Consider the following 17,506-nt stretch of genomic DNA (forward strand, 5'->3'; position numbering starts at 1 on the left):
ACACACACACACACACACACAAACAGTAGCAGGTCAGTTTCCTTCAGCTTCCCCTGGTGTAGTGAGTCTATCTGCCCTTGGGGCCCTGTCCATTTCTCTGTTACCACGGCTGCCACATCAAAGCAGGGCAGCTGACGCCAGTTCACCAGGGGTGACCCTATCTCATGGAAATGAGGAGGAGCTTTCATTTTCACCTCTTACAGACCAACCACCGCCATATCCCTGTGTCTGCTATTCTCTTTCAATCACTCTCTTTCTCCTCCACTCCCTCTCTCTCTCTCTCGCTCTCTCTCTCATTAAAGAGGTGCCTCATCCAGATAATAGTCCTTTCTCAAACCTCTTCCCTCGGATATGGGGATATAAACCTTCTATTGAACCGTCATGTTTATTCGTCCTTCTGCTTAGTCTGCCGTTGTTTGATCTTGTTTCTTGTTTCTACAGTTGTATAGAGACTTTGGGTCCTTGAAAAGCGCTATATAAATACCATGCATTATTATTATTAAGGTTGCTGATGCCGCTGCACTTTCTCTGTGTCAAAGATTCCTCACACTGTAAAAATGCTGCTTGGGGGGACAGATTCCTAACTCGTCTAATCAAGCTGAACATGTCCATGGTCAACAGAAGGAATGAGAATGGTCCTATCTCACTACATGCATCCAGTATCATGATGATGAAGTTTACTGTGTATAGTTGCTCATGGGACAGTAACTTGTGACAGCGTATTCCACATCTTACACTCTTCAAATCAACAGGACAATAGACATGTGCATTGTCATAACTGGGTAAAGCAGGTAGCAAGAGCATTGGGCCAGTAACGGAAAGGTTGCTGGATTGAATCCCCGAGCTGACAAGGTAAAAATCTGTCATTCTGCCCCTGAGCAAGGCAGTTAACCCACTGTTCTCCGGGCACCGTGGATGTCGATTAAGGCAGCCCTCCACACCTCTCCAATTCAGAGGGTTTTGGTTAAATGCGGAAGACACATTTCAGATGAATGCATTCAGTTGTACAACTGACTAGGTATCCCCCTTTCCCTAAAGGTCTTCTATTATTTGTCTCTGAGAAAATTCTGGGAGATTACATTTAGGGAATCAACAGGTTTCCTAATTCCTGAAAGACAATTACACACTGTTCTCAAATCAAAGTTTATTTGTCGCGTACACAGATTAGCAGATGCTAAAGCAGGTGTAGCTAAATGCTTTTGTTCCTAGGTCTAGCAGTGCAGTAAATGTCTAACAGTACAATACTAATACACAATTATAAACTGGGTGGTTCGAGCCCTGAATGCTGATTGGCTGACAGCCGTGGGATATCAGACCGTATACCACGGGTATGACAAAACATTTATTTTTACTGCTCTAATTACATTGGTAACCAGTTTATAATAGTAATAAGGCACCTCGGGGGTTTGTGATATATGGCCAATATACCACGGCTAAGGGCTGTGTCCAGGCACTCCGCAATGTGTCGTGCTAAGAACAGCCCTTAGCCGTGGTATATTGGCCATATACCACACCTCCTCTGGCCTTATTGCTTAAGTAACCCACCCCTCCCCCCAAAAAAGAAGAAACAAGAGATTAAGAAATATCAGAACGAGCAATGTCAGAGTCTGGGATATACACGGGTTACGGGACGAGCAGAGGCTTGAATTTTGTTTCAGACAGGGCGTGTTTGAGATTGCTCAATTTGTTCACAATGCCTGGAGGAGAAGGAGAAATGTACTGTTTGGCTAGATGGTAGCTGTACTAGCCATGATTATTGTATGCATATAATCTGTAAAATGCTATTTTGTTTTATATTGTCTTGTAAGCCCATGTGGGCTGGGCACCAGTAGGTGTATGACACTTAAATAAATCATATCATATCATATCATACTGTGATGAGGTGTGAATGACGGAGTCAGGCGCAGGAGGTAAAACACCGAAAGAGTTTATTCAGTGTACAATAAGGTAACGCATATAGTATATAGTATCCTGAGTGGCGCAGTGGTCTAAGGCACTGCATCGCAGTGCTAACTGTGTCACTAGAGATCCTGGTTCGAATCCAGGCTCTGTCGCAGCCGGCCGCGACCGGGAGACTCATGGGCGGCGCACAATTGGCCCAGCGTCGTCCAGGGCAGGGGAGGGAATGGCCGGCAGGGATGTAGCTCAGTTGATAGAGCATGGCGATTGCAACGCCAGGGTTGTGGGTTCGATTCCCACGGGGGGCCAGTATAAAAAAAATGTATTCACTAACTGCTAAATGACTAAAATGTAAATATAGCGACAGAACGAAACTAGCACAAGGGAAAATCAACCTTGGCTGAATACAAATAAAGAGTAGCTCAACCGAGCTACTCACTCTCACAACGAACAATCACTCACAAGGGGGCAGAGGGAACACTTATACACAGACTAATGAGGGAATGAGTACCAGGTGTGTGTGATTGACAAGACAAGACAAATGGAATGATGATAAATGGAGCGGTAGTGGCTAGTAAGCCGGTGACGACGAACGCCGAAACCTGCCCGAGCAAGGAGGAGGGGCAGTCTCGGCTTGTCCATACTGTCTATACAAAACACATATTTACAGTATGTGTCACGAATTCACCCCCCCCCCCCCCCTTGACGCGCAGCTCCTCCGCGCGCCGTAACCAGTCACCGCAGGAACTTCGGTCTGGCTCTGGTGCCACGGTGCCAGAACTGGTTGATAACCTAAAACACACTGAAATGGTGTTAGGTTGGCGGAGAGAGTTCTGGGCATATTCTGCCCATGGAAGGAACACAGGACCTCAGGAACCTACCGACGTCCTGATTAACCCGTTCCACCTGCCCATTACTCTCAGGGTGGAACCCAGTACTTTTCGGTCAGGCAGCGCACTGACCAGAGGAGGGTGACGTGTGTGCTCAGTAGATCAGATGATCACGGCGCCACAATGCAGGAGTCTGGCAGTATGGGGGTATAGTCTCTGGGCCTCTCCTCTGTATCACACAGCCTGGACAGTGCGTCTGCCTTCACGTTCTTCGTACCCAGAATGTATGACAGTGTGAAATCAAACCGGGTGAAGAATAGGGCCCACCTGGCCTGGCGAGGGTTCAGCCTCCTCGCTGCCCGGCTGTACTCCAGGTTATGGTGGTCCGTCCAGACGAGGAATGGGTGTTTCGCCCCCTCGAGCCAATGTCTCCACATTGTCAGAGCTCGGACAACAGCCAACAGCTCCCGATCACCAACGCCGTAGTTCTGCTTGGGTAGCGTGCCCGAGCGTTGAGACAGGACTGCTCCCTTCCCAACCTCGGACGCATCCACCTCCACTACGAACGGTAGTGATGGATCGGGGTGGGCCAGTACCGGGGCCGTTGTGAACAGTTCCCTCAGGTTACTGAAGGCCCTGTCAGCCTCAGCAGACCAGCGGAGCCGGGACGGCACACCCTTCAACAGAGATGTAATGGGAGCTGCGACCTTGCCAAAGCCCCGGATAAACCTCAGATAATAGTTGGCGAAGCCAAGGAAGCGCTGCACCTCCTTTACCGTGGTTGGAGTCGGCCAATTACGCACGGCTGCAATGCGGTCGCCCTCCATCTCCACACCTGTGGTAGAAATGCGGTATCCGAGGAAGGAGACAGACTGCTGGAAAAACGTACACTTTTCTGCCTTAGCATAAAGGTCATTTTCCAGCAGTCGGGCCAGTACTTTGCGAACCAGGGACACATGCTCGGCGCGCGTAGCGGAATACACCAAGATGTCGTTGATGTAGACCACTACACCGCGACCAAGCATGTCCCGAAACACCTCATTCACAAAGGACTGGAAGACTGAGGGAGCATTCATCAAACCATATGGCATCACCAGGTATTCATAATGCCCCGTGGTTGTGCTGTCTTCCACTCATCTCCCTCTTGGATACGCACCAGGTTGTACGCACTCCTGAGATCTAATTTAGTGAAGAAGCGTGCTCCATGTAATGACTCAACCACTGATGGAATGAGGGGGAGAGGATAACTAAATCTAATCGTCTCCTTGTTCAGTGGTCGATTGTCAATGCACGGGTGCAGACCGCTGTCTTTCTTCTTCACAAAAAAGAAACTCGAGGAGGCGGGTGAAGTGGAGGGACGTATGTACCCCTGGTGCATAGCCTCCGTCTCTGCCTGCGACAGGGGATACACATGACTCCTGGGAGGTACAGCGTCTACCCGAAGGTCTATTGCGCAATCCCCTGCCTGATGAGGTGGCAATTTAGTCGCTTTACTTTTAGAGAAGACTTGTGCCAGATCAAGGTATTCGTGGGGATTGCGCACGGTGGAGGCACCGTCTGGACTTTCTACCGTGGTTGCACCAACGGAAACACCCATACACCTACCCTGACACTCTCGTGACCACCCCGTGAGAACCCTCTGCGGCCATGAGAAAGTGGGGTTGTGGAGTGCTAGCCACGGAATACCTAACACCACAGGGAAAGCAGGAGACTCAATGATGGAAAATGTTACCTGCTCACAATGCGTCTCCTGTGTGATCATGGTGACTGGTACCGTGACTTCCTTTATCAACCCGGACCCTAATGGTCGACTATCAAGTGCTCTGATGGGGCGTGGAATGGATAGGGGAACTAATGATATGCCCTGGCGGCGTGCGAAAGTTTTGTCCATAAAGTTCCCAGCTGCGCCTGAATCGACTAGCGCCTTACACTGGGGAACTCTCATGTGATCAGGGAAGTATATGGGTATAGTACAGTGCTCAGCAGAGGGCTCTGAACAAGAGTGGGTGCTCAATACCTGGGGTGATGCGAGAGTGCCCTGCCGGCCGCCTCCTGACCCAAAAGAGCGCTGACGACAACGTGTGGTGGAATGTCCCTTCGTGCCATCCGAGTGTCACTGGCGCTGTCGTCCTCCGCTCTCTCGGTGCAGCTCCATGAGCTCTGGATCCGCGTCGGTCGGGGCGGGAACAGTCAGACCTCCTCCAGGACGTCCTCTGGTTGCCAGCAGGTTATCCAGACGAATGGCCATGTCCACCAGTTCAGTAAAAGACAAACTGGTGTCACGACAGGCTAGCTCCCGTCGGACGTCCTCCCGTATATGGCACCGGAACTGGTTGATCAGGGCCCGCTCGTTCCACCCGGACCCTGCTGCCAGGATCCGGAACTCCAGCGCGAACTCCTGTATTGTCCTCGTCCCCTGCCTCAAGTGGACCAGCTGCTCACCCGCCTCTCGACCCTCGGGCGGGTGATCGAAAACCGGCTGAAATAGGCGGGCGAACTCCCTGTAGTCCTCCAACGCGGCTCCTCCTTCTCTCCAAACCGCGTTGGCCCACTCCAGGGCTTTCCCCGAGAGGCAGGAAATGAGGACGGACACCTTCTCTCGATCTGATGGCGCCGGCCTGACACTGGAGCAGTACAGCTCCAGTTGGAGACGGAATCCCTGACATAGAGCCGGCGTCCCATCGAACGCCCGAGGTCGGGATATCTGGATCCCTCCGGGTGCTGTGATGTAGGTGGCTGGATCCGGTTGGCCAGCTGATCTCGACAGATCGGTTCCTCTTCTCTCCAGGCGTTCGACGACCTGAAGAACCCGATCCATCGCTTCCCCCAAGCTGGCCCGCATCGTGGAATGCTCCTGGACCCTTGCCACGATTCCAGATGTGCACTCTTCTCCCGCTGACTCCATAGCTGGTGAGTGATTCTGTGATGAGGTGTTAATGACGGAGTCAGGCGCAGGAGGTAAATCACCGAAATCAAGAGTTTATTCAGTGTACAATAAGGTAGCGTCAGAACGAAACTAGCACAAGGGAAAATCAACCTTGGCTGAAGAGTAGCTCAACCTACTAAAGAGTAGCTCAACCGAGCTATTCACTCTCACAACGAACAATCACTCACAAAGGACAAGGGGGCAGGGAACACTTATACACAGACTAATGAGGGAATGAGTACCAGGTGTGTGTGATTGACAAGACAAGACAAGACAAGACAAATGGAGTGATGATAAATTAGTAGTAAGCCGGTGACGACGAATGCCGAAATCTGCCCGAGCAAGGAGGAGGGGCAGCCTCGGCTGAATTCATGACACATACTGTAAATATGTGTCTTGTATAGACAGTATGGACAATATATAAGTAGGACAAAGTTATGTACAGCAGTAGTTATATAGGATTAGCTATGTCCAGAATACTAAATGTAGTAATCAATGAGTAATCATTAAGTAAAAATGTTCAGAGATCAAATTGAAATCTATAAATACAGTGACACTCCATTCCCATTCTCCATGCCCATTAAACATATAAATAGATTCATAATAATCAGTAGTGATTGAGCTATGCACATATTGACATCAAAGTGTCCTCTTCCCCTAGGCTAGGTCTGGTTCCCGTCTGCATACAAAGCAAAGAGGAACTCATCTGGTCTCCAGCTCGTACTCTTCCTGTGCCTCGCCTGCCTGGGGTAGGGATTGCCTGACACACACAAACACACACACACACACACACACACACACACACACACACACATACACACACACACACACACACACACACACACACACATCACTGACAGAAACAAAGACACACACACTGACAGAAGAAAGGCAGTAACACAGCTAGAGGGTCTTGTACCACAGCAGGACTCATCACTACGGGTTGCACAGAAGGACACACAGAGCACAGTATTACTTGCTCTATTAGGGAAAGATCAGAAGGTTTAAGTTGCAGTCATTGTTTATTCTCTTGTCTTTTACTTCATCGTTACCTCTGTTTATTAATCTCCATGCCTATCTCCCTTGGTCTCTCTCTCTCTCAGTGACCTCTCTACCTTCAGCTTGACCCGTGCCTTGCCCTAGTTGTAAGACTTAAGGGTAGTGAGTTGTGTGTGTCTACGTCTCCCTCCCTATGTCCTATATCAGCACAGAGTGCTCGTCCAGCCTCGACTATCTGTAGGTAACAGATGGTTCCCTAGAGCAGCTAGCGCTCCTCGCTCACTGGGCCTCTGCTCTGAGCACATATCATATCCTATTAAAGCTCCGCCAGCACATGCTTTCCAATTACAGTGTGAGATTTACAGCCCCGGAGAGCAGCCCTAATCCAACTCAGCGAGAGGGAGGAAAGAGGAGGGGAGAGAGGTGACAAGATGAAAGAGAGCCTGGAAGAAAGAAAAAGAAGCAACAGTGTCTATGAAAAGGGGAGTGCAGGCAGCAAGAGAGAGAGAGAGAGATTGTGGGTAAAGGCTGGGCGCTATAGTGAGGAGATAGGAGAGGTCTCAGACAGGCTCCACTGAGAATGCTCTATGAATTAGCAATATAAGAGGAGGGGGGGCAGGGGGGACATTGTTGGACAATGACGTAATCCGGTACTTTAAATTATGATTTACCACCCGATGGTGATTACATTTTCTGGAACTGGTCTAGGATCAGTTTGCACTTTGACACACAGAGAGAGAGACACTAACAAACCCTGACACACTCACTATTCCCCTTTACCCTGACCTCGGCATAGTGATCACTCGTTGATATCTGGGCTTCATCACACTTAAAAGGGAGGACTGATGAATGTGTGTGTGTGTGTGTGTGCGTGTGTAATGTGTGTGTGTCTCCTCGCTCTGCCCACCCCATCCATTACCTCCTGTAAAGACCCTGCATGCTCTGCACATATAATATCATGACTAACCACCAAGCTATGAAGCTGCTGACATGAAGAATGTATGACATGAAGAATGTATGTGGTCAGAGAGGAAAGAGACAGGGTTAAGAAAGGGAGGAGAAGAGACACTGAACATGCTCTTTTTCAATCTTTGAGAGGTTTCTTATCGGGGGCACACACACGCTGGCCGATGGCGTCCATGGCGCCAGACTCAGGGGAAGAGGTGCACGACCCTTAGAAGGTCCTTTCATCTGTATCTTTTTACTGTTGCCTGCCTGCCTCACACACACACACTCAGTCATACTCCTTGTACAAGCCTCCTTCAGTTCAGAGCTCTCTCCCTGAGTTACCGAGTCCTTAAACACATGACAAGTGATTCAACTATAAAAACAGCCTGCAGGCTGAGGGGACCAGGGGACCAGCAAGGACTGAGCCACATGAAAGTGGCTCCTCTCAGTCCTCTGATGGTAACCTTTGACCTTAAATATGGTCACCCTATAGGCCAGTGATGGGCAACTTTGAAGGGGTTGGGGGCCACAAAAAATCTGAACTCATCATGAGGGGCCGCAGTGGTTTGCGGGTATGCGTACCCACATCCATATACCCACACATGCAGTCAGAGGCTTTTTGGGGACCCTATGTTTTTTGGGGGGCCTAAGCGATTTTGCCATGGGGTGGAGAGAAGATTTTGTAATGTTTTAACTTATTTCCTGCAATTCTACACATTTTGCCATAGGGTGGAGAGAAATGTTTGCTGTTTTCTTATATGATATCTGAGTGAGAGTGACTAACAAAATCCATTGGGGCCTCCGGTCGGTAATTCGACCATGATACTACAAGTTTAGATAGCTGGATGCTAGACTAACTTACCAATCTAAAAAATGTTAGCTGACATGATCTATTTAAGTGACTGTCAGTGACTGATATAACATAAGAGAAAAACTGCTGATGCACAACCAAATTTCGAAATTGCACCTTGTGTATTCTACTATTTTAACTCTCAAGAGTAAGTTAAGATCCCGACTCAGTTCCTTAAAAATTAAATAATAATTGATCCGTGGGCCAACAAAAGGGGGCAACGTGCTATAGGGGGCAACGTGATGCAGCAACCCCAGAGCAGCCCTACATAAGAGACTGCGACCAATAGAATCAACTTCCGTATAGGGCAGCAGGGCTAAGCAGCAGCATGGCTGAGCCTATAGGCTAATTAAGATTCCACTGTACACTTTGCCAGTGTTGCAGGCTGAAAGACTATAGAAGAGAGAGTACAGAAAGAGCTAAACTTCTCTGAATGGTTAAGATGCGTGTTGCAGGGAATTTTGACTCTATCCCCCATCCCTGACTCACACCCAGTCAGAGAGCAGTAGAACCAATGACTCAGTCTTCAGTAAGTCCTGGCTTCTATTTGGAGAGTTTTGGGGAACCCCCTGATAAGAGTCTAAGATAGCCACTAGTTTTTAAGTATTAGTACTGTATATATGAAAAGAGATCTATCAGAGCCTTCTTAAATAATGGTTTCTTACCTTACATAATGATGGATACAATAACACTTACACTATATATATAACAGTACGTGGACACCCCTTCAAATTAGTTGATTCCTCTATTTCAGCCACACCCATTGCTGACAGGTGTATAAAATCGAGCACACAGCCATGCAATCTCCATAGACAAACATTGCCAGTAGAATGGTCTTACTGAAGAGCTTAGTGACTTTCAACATAGCACTGACACAGGATGCTACCTTTCCAACAAGTCAGTTCGTCAAATTTCTGCCCTGCTAGAGCTTCCCCGGTCAACTGTAAGTTCTGTTATTATGAAGTTGAAACGTCTAGGAGCAACAACGGCTCAGCCGCGAAGAACGGGACCGCTGAGTGCTAAAGCGCATAACAATTGTCTGTCCTCGGTTGCAACACTCACTACCGAGTTCCAAACTGCCTCTGGAAGCAACGTCAGCACAATAACTGTTCGTCGGGAGCTTCATGAAATGGGTTTCCATGGCCGAGCAGCCGCACACAAGCCTAAGATCACAATGCACAATGCCAATTGTCAGCTGATGTGGTATAAAGCTCGCCTCCATTGGACTCTGGAGCAGTGGAAACGCGTTCTCTGGAGTGATGAATCACACTTCACCATCTGGCATTCCGACGGATGAATCTGGGTTTGGCGGATACCAGGAGAACGCTACCTGCCCCAATGCATAGTGCCAACTGTAAAGTTTGGTGGAGGAGGAATAATGGTCTGGGGCTGTTTTTCATGGTTCGGCCTAGGCCCCTTAGTTCCAGTGAAGGGAAATCTTAACGCTACAGCATACAATGACATTCTAGACGATTCTATTCTTCCAACTTTGTGGCAACAGTTTGGGGAAGGCCCTTTCCTGTTTCAGCATGACAATGCCCCCATGCACAAAGCAAGGTTCATACAGGAATGGTTTGTCGAGATTGGTGTGGACGAACTTGACTGGCCTTCACAGAGCCATGACCTCAACCTCATCGAACACCTTTGGGTTGAATTGGAACGCCGACTGCGAGCCAGGCCTAATTGGCCAACATCAGTGCCCAACCTCACTAAAGCTCTTGTGGCTGAATGGGAGCAAGTCCCCGCAGCAATGTTCCAACATCTAGTGGAAAGCCTTCCCAAAAGAGTGGTGGCTGTTATAGCAGCAAAGGGGGGACCAACTCCATATTAATGCCCATGATTTTGGAATGAGAAGTTCACGTACTTTTGGTAATGTCGTGTATTTGAAAATGTAGCTTAAGTGAATCTAGGGTAGGCTAGTGATGGTAAATATAGCCTAGTTTGTGTCTATTCACTGCATTGCTATCCACTTGGCAGCTTTAATGTTATTACATCGTTATTCCAGTGACATTGCAAAGTTATGGAACAAAAAAATAAACATAGCCTATTGCAATGGATAGGCAAAAATTGGCAAAGTTTGGAGATTGATTTAAATACCCTACAGAGCTCAGGATTTTCCTTTATATCCTTAAAGAAATGGCACCTGCTTTGAGAAGTATATTTGGAACAATATTCCACAGAATGATCCATGCATTCAAGGGCGTTTCAATAACATGACATCATTATCCTATAAAACATTTAAATCAAGCTTACCTGTGACAACAATCCATAGGAGGATGAAAAGTTGATGAGCAAATAATGTCATGTTCACTCTGTGTAACGTTTCGTCCGAGTTCAGATAATCAAGAAGAACAACAACAATGGTGAACGGCTTATGCCCGGTAACAGTCTTGCTGGAGACGCAGTAACTAACTCCCTTCGTCTGTCCGTGTCTTCCACAGGTGGGTTTCTCTCTGAGCCCGTTTAGAGGTCTCAGCAGAATTAAATACTTAGTCCCTCCTCATGGGGCGGGCCCTGCTGCCTCCCTCGGTCACTGAGTGTCCTCTCTCCACAGCCGGGAAAGTAGATAAGGCGAGTGCGCCCAAGACCTAGGCCTGTGGTATTTTTGGCATTGTCTGACGGCGATTAATTTATGTGCTTTTATATGACGGTATTTTAACTATTCATTTAAAACTTGGATGACGACAAATTAAGGATAAAAACGTTTTGTAAGACCTGCACTATTTGCTAATGTCCCTAGCCGAAGGAAACGTTTTGATAAACTGAAGCCTGCTAAATTTTTCATACAGGACTTGTTTATACAAATGGGCAATTAAGCTTTATTAAATACAAAATTGCGAGTCTTTATGAGCTATAACCTACTGTAGGATAATTTTCCCGTTGGGAGGATTGTATGGCTGTATCAGATAGCATGTCCATCACAACATGTGTCATTTGTTTGCAACTGGTAATATCAACCCAACTTGTCAACATTTATATGGTTCCTGGACCATGGAATTTATAACTTTATGGATTCAAATAGATGTGAGTGATCCGTTTAGGCAAAATTTTGTAATAGCCTACTGAAAAGACAAAGGCAAATGATGGACACTACACAAAAGGTGCTATCTATAATCTAAAAGGGTTATTCGGCTGTCTCCATAGGAGAACCCGTTTGAATAATTATATTGGGTTCCAGGTAGAACCCGTTTGGTTCCAGGTAGAACCATTTTGAGTTAACATGTAGAACCCTTGCCACATAGGGTTCTACATGGAACACAAAAAGGTTATACCTGGAATCAAAAAGGGTTATCCTATGGGGACAGCCGAAGAACCGTTTTGGAACTCTTTTTTTCTGAGTGTACCTAACCATTTCTCTAATTAAATCAAATTAGCCTGAGCTGTTATTGCTCTGCAGATTTTGTTGATCTGAAGACGTCAGACATTTGACAGCACAACAACTCTCTCAAAGGGTAACATATTAATTAATACGCACATATTTGATCTCGACACCAAACTCGACACCAAACTCCTCAGTTGCATCAAGTGCTTGTCACTTATCGTCAGATATTTGAGGAGTGCCAAGGATAACATCCCAGTAGGCTAGCCTATGCAGTGTCCCCACTAGATATCATCGACAACCACAGACATCTTGCTTAATTAATGAAAGTCACTCCATGATAGGCATATCTGTCTGACAATGCCTTTTTAATCGTTCCTTAGAGTTAAGTGATTATTACAGGTTAATTGATTGGATTCAATTTAATTTAATTTAATGGAATTGATTGTTTGCGCTGGTGTTAGACAAAATAATCTCCAATCCATTGCCTAATCTCCAATCAAAAACACCAATTGGGTCATTTATTTGCAGGCCTACGCTAGCCTGCGTAAAAATCATGTGCAGTCGACCAGTTTTTTAAAACCTCTCAAATTCAACCATAAAGCTTTTGTTGTGTCTTATAAGGGGTTGCACCTTGGTCTCATAGACTAGGACGTCAGCGGGGTTTAGGTGGTTTAGGCTTTACAATGAGTCAAGTCGTGGGCACGGTCCGAGAGAGAACAAGGACATCGGCATGGCATGCCATTGTGCACTTGACTGGTGGGCCTTAGGGTAATTACGCACGTTTAGCTATTCAAACAGATAAAGCAATATTGTGCTACACTCTTCAGGGTTTCCCTCACAGTCAGGTGATGGCCAGTATTATCACCGTGCGCATCTGCGCGCAATTAAAGCAGCAATGGGATTCAGTCCCGTGAGTGACCTGGCCGATGTCATGGTTGGTATGAGGTAAACGCATCCGGGTAAATGATACTTCGTGCGTGGAGCGAGATTAATTTTGAACTTCCGATACAGGCAAAATTGCTAGACTGCTGGCGTCTCTTTGGGGTTCTCTCAGTTGCCATCAGTTTTCAGTTGTCTTCTCATAAGACTGTTGCATAATGGTGTATTTTTCTCTCCATTTGATAGCCTACAGGACTTGTTTTCGGATGTATGTTCCACTTCTATTTTTATTGGTGGTTTTATTTAAGCATTTGTCCAGTCAGAAGTTGTATATTCTTTGTGATGAGGCAGCCTGGTCTCATAGACTAGAAGTAACATATTAAACATTAATACGAAATACAGAATTTAGTATGATATGTTACATTTGGTATGGTTACATAAGACAGAAGGTTATTTAAATTGGAACTGAAAGCATTTTAACCTCTTTGCAGATATGACACAAACAGACAATCATAATATCAGTAAAAAATATCAAATTCCCAGTTTATGCTTCAAAACCAACTTTATAAGAGGTTTTAAAAATAGGTTCTATTTGACTCAAAATTCCATGATGTACAGTAAGGTATTGTTGGTAGAATAAATAGATGGATGCAGTTCAATGCATGATTAATATAATTCACCAATACATTTCTTGGTAGTCCAGAAAATTTTACTCTCAGGTTGTAAATCAAAGCTGGCCTGGTACATTGCTTGCTGCCGCCACCCATTCAGTTTCAATGACTCAATATTTTGAACAAAACCAGACGACTGTCTGTAACTAAGGCTGGGAATGTCAATACAATCAATCAAACTAGCAAGGGCAATGATCACAGTCATAACGTGGCTAAAAGGCTAGCGCACGTGTCAAACACAAGGCCCGCGGGCTGAATAGGACACACAAGCGAGTATAAATGAGTCAAGTTGAGTCATCTACTTTATGAAATTACAGCCTGATGCGCTCGCATTGCTGAATTCAACTTCAATTGCGCTGCTTTTGTGTGGCCCGTTTACAGCGGAGGGAAAGAGTATAGACACATGCCAAATTCCTAGCTACTAGGCTACTAAAATGTTGCAGACTTGCTACGGTTTTTAAAGCTTGACAATGAATAACCAAAAACAAAACCTGCAACAAAACATGAAGGCCTACTAGAGCAACGTTTGAGCAGTAGCCTAGGCTGGCTACTCAGCTACAGTACATTTAGAGTGCACCATACTGCAATGCTGCATTCAACTGCACTGGTGATCCATGCAGTGCAAAAAAAGGAAAAACATGTTTTAAGTTGAAATGTCACAACGACCTATAGCTATGTTTTTGTTATTTGGAGTTATTAAATACTTTTTGATCACATCATATTATGCACATCTGCAAGCATAGCAGCAAAGGCTAGACAAATATTATTTATCTCTTCTTTTGTTTTAATATGTTAAAATACTATAAACAACATCCTAAGTGGACATTATAAAGGGCCATCTTTTTTCTAATAAAACAATGGCCAGTTTGGGTCGCAGTTGCACGTTTTTTAAATAAAAACAAATAGGCTATGTCTGGCCTGCGAATTAGTTGTTTTTTCATTATGGCCCGTGTACTGATTGAGTTTCACACACCTGGGCTAGCGTATCTATTTACTCTACCAGTCAAACATTTGGACACACCTACTCATTCAAGGGTTTTTCTTTATTTTTTACTATTTTCTACATTGTAGAATAATAGTGAATACATCAAAACTATGAAAAACACATATGGAATCACGTAGTAACCAAAAAAGTTTTAAACAAATCAAAATATATTTTATATTTGAGATTCTTCAAATAGCCACCCTTTGCCTTGATGACAGCTTTGCACACTCTTGGCATTCTCTCAACCAGCTTCATGAGGTAGTCACCTGGAATGCATTTCAATTAACATGTGTGCCTTCTCAAAAGTTCATTTGTGGAATGTATTTCCGCCTTAATGCGTTTGAGCCAATCAGTTGTGTTGTGACAAGGTAGGGGGGGGGGGGGGGGGGGTATACAGAAGATAGCCCTATTTGGTAAAAGACCAAGTCCATATTATGGCAAGAACAGCTCAAATAAGCAAAGAGAAACGACAGTCCATCATTACTTTAAGACATGAAGGTCAGTCAATACGGAAAATTTGCAGTCGCAAAAACCATCAAGCGCTATGATGAAACTGGCTCTCATGAGGACCGCAGCAGGAATGGAAGACCCAGAGTTACCTCTGCTGCAGAGGATAAGTTCATTAGCGTTACCAGCCTCAGAAATTGCAGCCCAAATAAATGCTTCACAGAGTTCAAGTAACAGACACAGTTCAACATCAACTGTTCAGAGGGGACTGTGTGAATCAGGCCTTCATGGTCGAATTGCTGCAAAGAAACCACTACTAAAGGACACCAATAATAAGAAGAGACCTGCTTGGGCCAAGAAACAATAGAAATGGACATTAGACCGGTGGAAATGTGTCCTTTGGTCTGGAGTCCAAATTGGAGATTTTGGGTTCAAACCGCCGTGTCTTTGTGAGACGCGGTGTGGGTAAACGGATGATCTCTGCATGTGTAGTTCCCACCGTAAAGCATGGAGGAGGAGGTGTTATGGTGTGGGGGTGCTTTGCTGGTGACACTGTCTGTGATTTATTTAGAATTCAAGGCACACATAACCAGCATGGCTACCACAGCATTCAGCAGTGATACGCCATCCCATCTGGTTTGGGCTTAGTGGGACTATCATTTGTTTTTCAACAGGACAATGACCCAACACACCTCCAGGCTGTGTAAGGGCTATTTGACCAAGAAGGAGAGTGATGGAGTGCTGCATCAGATGACCTGGTCTCTACAATCCCCCGACCTGGTCTCTACAATCCCCCGACCTGGTCTCTACAATCCCCCTACAATCCCCCGACCCGGACGGCAGAGTAAAGAAAATGCAGCCACCAAGTGCTCAGCATATGTGGGAACTCCTTCAAGACTGTTGGAAAAGCATTCCAGGTGAAACTGGTTGAGAGAATGCCAAGAGTGTGCAAAGCTGTCATCAAGGCAAAGGGTGGCTATTTGAAGAATCTCAAATATAAAATATATTTTGATTTGTTTAACACTTTTTTGTTTACTACATGATTCCATATGTGTTATTTCATAGTTTTGATGTCTTCACTATTATTCTACAATGTTAAAAATAGTAAAAATAAAGAAAAACCCTTGAATGAGTAGGTGTGTCCAAACTTTTGACTGGTACTGTATATTGTTGGCTATTTATTTATAAATCTAAAACCACAGAGCCTAACGTTAGCTAGCTAGCTGCTGGGAGGATATCATGTCATCGGTGGAGTGGGTGAGTGATCGACTTTTTCCCCGCTTATCGTTTTTTTGGTGGCTACAGCTAGAGATGCAGGTGTCATTTGGTTAGCTAGCAAGAAATGTAAATCGCTTTGCTAGCTAGCTAGCTATGCTGAACTTGAACAACTGTTATCCACAGTTAGCATATATCTTAGTTGATAAATTACACATTTATTTGGCATCGATCAAATGGGCAGGCAGGCAAGTTCCCATTCAGTTGTCAAAACGTGTGTTGGGACAAGCATGCATTGGCAGGCAAGCTGCAGAAGGACGAGCAGGCTACTATTCCCCATCGTTTATTAGTGTAATTTTGACTGCCAACTAGCTCATTTTAGCTCATCTTGCTCTGGCTAGCATTAGTTGTTGATCTTGTTGTTGTTGATGTGCATAGGGAACTGAGGGAGAGCGAGCGTACCTTTTCATGGTTGTTTGATCAATAAAATGTGAAGTTCCCAAATGTAAGAGGACTCCCGTGGTATTTACATATTTGCAGAAATCCATTCAGGTGTATTTTGTGGCTTTTGGCGAATTCGTTCTAATGATCTAAAGTCGTGCTGTTGCTACTGCCTGTAAACACACAGTCCAGTTCAAAGATAATGAGGGCAGGCCTGTGTGGCAGTAGCATACAGGCCCACTGTAGCTCTGATTGGCTATGGCGCACCGGTCTGCGTAGACTCCGGTCCTGGACAACACAGATGTTTTTATTAGGTTTTATTTACTGCAGTGTTCATTAATTGTCCAAACGCATGGCCGCTTTCCCACTCTATATTTCAATAGAATTTTCACAAATGCCTTACTATATGTCTTTCACAAACATTCTATGAATTTATGAAAACGTGAAAATGACCATATCTAAGTGCTCGCTTGTCAGAAAATGTTAAGAAAAAGGTGTCATATTCTTCCTGGGGGTGTATATGAACAGATGTAGCTCAGATGTAGCTCAGTTGATAGAGCATGGCGTTTGCAACGCCAGGGTTGTGGGTTCGTTTCCCATGGGGGGCCAGTATAAAAAAATAAAAATAAAAATGTATTCACTAACTGTAAGTCGCTCTGGATAAGAGCGTCTGCTAAATGACTAAAATGTAAATGTAATACATACCCAGGGGTGAAAGTAAGCTGGAACGGTACGGAGTACCTGTAAAATAAATAGTGGGGGTACACTGTACCGGTAAAAGATGAGCCTATCACAATAATTAAAACATAGATTCCAAGAAAACAGTAGGCTATTACACAATTTATCATTACTGCATGTCAGTCGCATGAAACATTTGTGAATAGACTCAACGTTAACACTGACATTTTGCCAACGCAGAGATGAGTGGCCCAGACCGCAGTGTACGCATCAATTCAGGTTAAAAGACTTGTGTAGGCCTAATGAATGATGACAATCACTGAATGTCATTCATAACACTTTTGGGTGTTTTGTAAATGAGGTCTTTTTGCATTTATCAAATGGCACTGTATGGATACCGGAATTATTTTAGAGTG

This window comes from Coregonus lavaretus (genome assembly GCF_964263955.1).
Source record: "Coregonus lavaretus genome assembly, chromosome: 2".
In the NCBI taxonomy this organism is placed as follows: Eukaryota; Metazoa; Chordata; class Actinopteri; order Salmoniformes; family Salmonidae; genus Coregonus; species Coregonus lavaretus.